General features: G+C 43.2%; 1 long non-coding RNA gene across 1 annotated transcript in view; it reads left to right on the top strand.

The window, feature by feature from the left end:
• LOC109305624 overlaps positions 1 to 2,197 on the top strand; it is a 105,369-nt gene extending 103,172 nt beyond the window's left edge. The window contains exon 4 of the long non-coding RNA XR_002099655.1: positions 1,728 to 2,197. This is a non-coding gene — a long non-coding RNA (uncharacterized LOC109305624). The remainder of the gene's footprint in view (positions 1 to 1,727) is intronic.
• The last annotated feature ends 4,529 nt before the right edge of the window (positions 2,198 to 6,726 follow it).

Genomic DNA, 6,726 nt, shown 5'->3' with positions numbered 1-6,726 from the left:
AGGAGTGACCAGGAATAACGGTCACAAGCTGGCAGAGGGTAGGTTTAGATTAGATATCAGGAAGCGCTGCTTCATGGTCAGGGCAGCTAGGATCTGGAACCAACTTCCAAGAGAAGTGGTGCAGGCTCCTACCCTGGGGGTCTTTAAGAGGAGGCTGGATGAACATCTTGCTGGGGTTGTTTGACCCCAGTATTATTTCCTGCCATGGCAGGGGGTCGAACTAGATGATCTGCTCAGGTCCCTTCCGACCCTAGAAACTATGAAACTATGTCTCAAAATTTTAACAGTGATAAATATATTAGAGATCTGCATGGGTCTGATTTTTAAAGGCCTGCTTCCAACCCGAACCCAATATTATACAACCCGACCCAAACCTGCAACCTGCATTAGCAAGTGTTCTCACCCCCTAACTGTCCCAATCTGCTTTAAGTAAACCCAACAATCCAAGCTTCCTTGGGGGGAGCAGTCTCCAGGGTTAGCCCAGAGACAAGAAAACAAAATGCTTCCCCAGGTGCTAAAAAGCACAGAAAACTGTTCATTTGAACTGTGCCTTCTTTTCTGGGTGTGGGGTTAGGGGATCTTGTCTCTGGGGTCTGTCCAGAGATGAGAAAAAATGCTTATCCAGAAGTGAAAAATCATGGGAAGCTGCTTGTTACTCGGGGGGGTGGGGAGGAGGGGAGATGTCGGTGGGAGGTGGAGGGAGAAAGAGGATAAGGTGGAAAATACAGCCAATCCCAGCCGTAGCTGGTAAAAGTGGCATGCTGCTGACCATGCTGGTCTTAATTCCTGGCTTTTAGCAGCTACTTAGTTGAAGAGAGTGTTAATTAACTAGCTTGCCTCCTGGCTGGGTGTCTCTTTGCAAAGAGTTTCCCTACTTGCAAATTAGACACAAAAAATGGTGAGGCTTATTCCAAGATGAGTCCAACCTGAAAATATTTTCTGACCCACATCTGAACTGCAGAATATGAATTAGTTCACATTCCAGCCTATACCCGATCCACTTTGTGGGTTGCCTGAAGACACCCTTGAGTATCTGACCCTGGTGTAGGGGGAGAGAGAATATATATCTCCATAGTGCATAAAATCCCTAGTCAAGACAGGGATCTGTTCTGTACAAATATATGTGAAAATGTTGTCCCTATCCATCAATGTTGACAGCCTGTGTTGTAAAAAATGTATTACAATGCACATCTGAAGTTTTTAAACTCCCTCTTTTTTGTTTTCCGCCCACGTGTTATTCTCCTGTATCCTTTCCAATCCGCCTACATATTCCTCTTTGTACTCCATTTAATCCTTCTGTTGCTCAAACTGTCTCTCCAGAACACTCTTTTTATTCCTGGCCGTAAAGCTCCACTGATGAGTTATAGGGAAAAACCTCTGCTGGTCTTGCTCTCATGAACTATGGGTTGTCTTTGTCCTTCCATCCACCTTGATGGGTCCTGAAAACCCTTGTATTTGAAGAGTGTAACTGGCAGAATAGATCTTTCCAGATTTATTGTAACCTATATAGATTTGTGCAAGTACAAGGTCAGAAGCAATAATGGAGTCAGAGTGAGAAAGCTAGAGAAATCATATCTTTGCTACCTTGTAGGGGTGTTAAGAAACATCATTATCTAATGTTTGTGAGATGCTTTGTAATCACTGGATGAAAGCTGCCAGAAAAGTATCAAATCTTACTGAAATCTTTGACAATTTTGGCTCAATGTTTGGATCCTTGTGCTTTCCAGGCCAAGTCTCCAGTGATTTATGAACCATGGGTTGCACTGGTGAGCACTGGAAGGCTCTGTCAGCAGGGAACAACATGCAGTATACAGAAGTGAGGGTTGTCCATTGTTTTTAAATATTCTTACATAAACTGGGCCACATCCCATGCTTCGGTGGGTCTGTTACATTGTTAAGTATATCCAAAGTTGTATCTTCACTGAATGTAATGCTGTTAAGCATTCCATGGGATGTCAACTTTCTGAATTAGTTGTTAACATCCACCTTTTCCCAGATATCAGAATGAAAAAAAGCTGCTTAACATCAGGAGCTATTTACATGGTATCAGTGCCATCATTCAGATTTGTTTTCAATGACAATAAATGTAAATAAAAAATTATGAAAACATGCTTTGACGTTGACACGGAGAAAGTAGCTTCCATCTTACCTGTTTCCATTTCAGACCTTCTGCACAAATAAAAGTAATGTCATTTTTTTTGTGTGTGAATGTATAACCCTGTTTATCTTTGACTTTTATATGCAGTGGTCTTCGTGAATAGTTCTTCACTCTTGTTTCTTGGGGAAAGTGGCACATACATTTGGAATCGGCTTGTGCTGTGGAAGTACCAGTTACTTATACTCTGATTACTTACAGGTGAATCAGAAGCAAAGAAGGTACCAGCTTCCAATCTGTCAGATGAAACTGAGTCACCTTCTTTTAAGGGGAAGGGTTGTTGCTGATATAGTATGTGTAAAGCATTCTAATGGAAAAACTAAATTAATCCTCCAATAATAATGTACTATTTCACAATTACCAAGTAGTTACAAATGAAGCAGTCAAGGGATTAAAGTATTATTCATTTCAGCAGCCTAAGGATACAAAAGGCTACCTCATCCCTCAAGGTAACTCTAATCAATGATTAACTAAAAGACTACAGATAGTAGAAAATGAGTCCAAAGCTTCATTTTTGGGGCGGGGGGGGATTTTATATTAGGTTATATATTCCACAAAAAAAAGAAAAAATCTAAGAAAAGTTCATGTTACACTGTTCAGCACTCAAAAGTCATGAAATGCCAAAGTGCAGATTGTACAAACTCTACTCTTTTGGTGTGAATAAGGATGCAATCTTTTAAATGCATGATTACCTACAGGGCCCAATGCTCTCATGACACTATTGTCAGTCCAAATTAACTCTACTGAAGCCTCATTGATTCATAGCTTCTGAGGCCAGAAGGGATAATTATCATAATCTGATCTGCCTTTTTCATAAAGCAGGTCACCAAACATCCCAGAGTAATTTTTGCATCAAGCCCATGGCATCTGTTTAAGTTTCAGGACATCCAGACTTAATTTAAGGACTGCTGGTAATGGACAAACCACAATGCTATTAGTGGAGTTGTCCCAATATTTAATTACCCTCCATGGCTATGCACATGTGTGCATTTCTTAGGCTAGAATTAAATCCATTCAAGGCCTCTGGCTGGATGGCAACACAGGTGAGCATTCGAGCACAAAAGGCTGCTCATTGGTCACTCCTGTCCTTAGAGAGCCCAAATGATTGATAGCTGGCCCTCTACTCTGTCAGAGAAGCATGCAAGCTGTCAATAAGCAGCTGGCAGCTGCTGAGAAGGGGGAGGAGTGCTACTCTCCTCATTCGGTTGTGTGGCCTGGAGGGGTATTTGGAGCAAGGGGCTGTCTTCTGGGGCTGGAAATTTCTGGCGGTTCTGGGAGGGCTTCAGCTCCATGTGCATCTGCCTCCCACTGTGAGAAAGTGTCCCCCAGTCCCTGCACCTCTCCAAGTCACCCAGGAAGCATGCAGGATACAGAAGATGAGGCAGAACAACTGGACCTGTCCTACAATTCAGTGGGTTCAGCTGTAGGAAATGCCCCTGCCCATGCAAAGATGGGTACCCCAGTCTCAACAGGGTTAGAACATAGGTCCCTGGTGCTTGCAACTTCATGGGAAAGTTCCAGCTTGAGGGACTACCCTCCAAGCTTCAACAAACTGCAGCAGGGTACCCACAGGACTTGCTGAAAGCTCACCCCGGGCAGGCTATCACAGAGCCAGAGCTCTACCTCCTTTCCTTTCTCTTGGAGGGAGAGGGAGAGCTGAGGACATGGAACACTAGTTGTCTACAACATCTGAGAAGTGTAAAACCATTCCAGTTATATGGGTGGAGAGAATTTGGAAATGAGAGAATTTCTTGTGGAAGAGCCAGTTCTATTCTATGAGAAACCCCTTGAATGGCTGCACACTTTTCCCATGCCAGGAGAAGGCTTTTCTCCCAGCACAGATATATTGCCTATTCATGACTGATTTCAAGGATATGTTAAGGTGTAGGCATTGCAGGCTTTGCCGTGCTCATGGCAGTGGTTTCTGCTGATAATACTAGTATCTCAGCTTTCATTTAAACATATACTTGGATTTCAAAAAACGCTTTGACTTGGTCCCCCATGATGTCCTCGTGGCAAAATTGGAGAACTGCGGCCTCAACAACCTTATGGTCCGATGGCTGGGGAACTGGCTCTGTGATCAGACCCAGCAAGTGATAGTCAATGGAACTGAGTCAGAATGGCACATGGTGATCAGTGGCATCCCTCAGGTTCAGTACTCAGACCAGTACTCTTTAATATATTCATTAACAACCTGGGTTTGGGTGTCAGAAGTGGACTGGCTATGCTTGTGGATAACATCAAAGTATGGTGAAGTGCGGTTACACTGGAGGATAGGCTGGGGATTCAGGCTGACCTGGACAGGCTTACAAGGTGGCTGGACATAAATCTGTTGACTTTCAACATAGAGAAATGCAAGCTGCTCCACCTTGGGATAAAGAACTCACATCATACCTATAGGCTTGGCAGTGCTTCACTCACTAGCACTACATCTGAAAGAGACTTGGGGTCATGATTCACCGCAAGGTAAATATAAGCCACCAGTGCAATGTCACAGCTGGCAAAGCAGATAAAACCCTGGCTTGCATCTACCAATGCATCTCAAGAATGACCCAAGATGTCATTCTCCTGCTTTACTCAGCTTTGGTGAGGCCACAGCTGGAGTACTGCATTGAATTCTGGGCACCAAATTTTACAAAGGACAAGAAGCCCAAGAGAGTGCAGAGGAGAGCCATGTGCATGACTGGAGGTCAAGAGAGCAGGCCTTATGATGAGAGGCTGAGAGGAATGGGACTTTTCAGCTTGGAGAAGCATAGGCTCAGGGGGGATTTGGTGGCACATCAAGAGGTGCACATCAAGATCTGAGAGAACATCTGTTCACCAGGGCTCCCCTAGGGAATCCAGGTCCGACAGTCACAAACTACTGGAAAACCATTTTAGACTGGACATAAGGAAAAGCTTCTTTACCATCTGAGTCTCCAGAGTCTGGAATAGACTCTCCCCCAGAAATGGTGCAAACACCTACTCTGGACATGTTCAAAAATCTTTGGATGATTATCTTGCTGGGATCATCTGACCCCAGCTGGCTTCCTGCCCTTTGGGACCCAGTGATCTCATGAAGTCCATTCCAGCCCTAATGCCTGTGATATCCATGAAATCTATATGTATATTTCTAGACACCAGGGTGAAAAAGAAAAAAAAATGGAAACATGAATGATGTGCAATAGAAACCATGTTGTCTGCTTGAGTTTCCAGACAGGTCTAAGACTGAGATATCCAACTCATTTATGGAGGATGTTGAATTTTACTATTTAATTTTAGCTTGCAGACTGCTTTGAAAATTTAGACGACATACTTGCCCCTCAGACCATAACAACTCCTGCTTCAGTCAATAGGAGGCTTGCACAAAAATTAGAGTAATACATGACCTTGGTGGGTAATTATAGTAGTCATTTATCATTCCCGTCCTCCTATCTCTAAGGTCCAGATTCTTTTCCACATATTAGGCATCCATTTAAGCCATGAAAATCCATTAAAACATCAAAGATTTAGTAACAAAAAAACACTGAGGAGGAGAAGGAAACACCCACCTGCTACATTAACCGTTCTACAGGGACTCAAACAGGGTAAAGTAGAATCAAACTCAGGTACCTAATTTCACTTGTCTCCTGTAGGCAGAAGAGAATTTAGATCTTTGTTTCTCATCCCTTCTTCTTCTTCATATCCCTAAATGAAGCAACTCCTGACTTCATCTGGCTTCAGTCCCACTGCTTTCCCTTTAGATCATTCCATTTCCTAAAGTGAGATACTCGGTGCTGACCTTTCTATTGGCACAGCTGGGTACATGAGCTAATATTCCAGTGTGAATAACTGGATGGCTTGTGACTGTCCATCACTGTTTCCAACTCTGAATAGATTCAGAAATATGGTGTTACTGTGACTGTACTACAGGAGTAAGAAATGGAAGAGGATATGGCTTTCAGGGACACTGAGGAGGCACAGTTCCCATAGCAGGTAAACATAGGGCCTCCAGCAACTGTAAAACCACCTCTGTTGCTTCCCTTTGTGGAAGCAGCTCCTACTTCTTCAGCCAACATAGAACCTTGGAGACCTTAAAAATTCAGGAGAGAATGTGTCCTCCATTCTTCTGAACTGAAGGTAAAATGTCAAGTGTCACTGGAAAATGGAGGTCTAGTGAATTTCTATATGCAAACATGTTAATTTTTCAACCGTAAGTGTCTCAACATGCTGATTTTAGGAGGCAGACATTCTAACACCATTGAAGTGTCTCTCTTTCTGGGCTACAACATGGTAGGCATGCTCTGCTGGGAGCACTAGTTGAGTGTGTATCTTTAAAAGAAAGTGGAAAAATAACTTTTTCAAATGAAATGAGATTTGTTTTGTTTTTGGTTTGGTAGACTATAATTGGTGGACATGGCAGTTGGCAGGCTCCACATCCTTTTCCCTCAAAATGTGGCACAGGAGCATTTTTTTGTGCTAGAAACAGAGTGGCCCCTACTGCCAAGCCAGAGTGTTTGTTTGATACCAACTGGGAGAATGCTGATAAAGCCTGTATGGTGATAACAATGATTAGATCTAATGAGATCACAACCCAGAGGTAACAGTGTAAG

Source organism: Crocodylus porosus, unplaced genomic scaffold (genome assembly GCF_001723895.1).
Source record: "Crocodylus porosus isolate Cpor-Errol unplaced genomic scaffold, CroPor_comp1, whole genome shotgun sequence".
Lineage (NCBI taxonomy): Eukaryota > Metazoa > Chordata > Crocodylia > Crocodylidae > Crocodylus > Crocodylus porosus.
The sequence above is the reverse complement of the archived record's forward strand: the minus strand, read 5'-3'. Positions and strand labels throughout refer to the sequence as shown.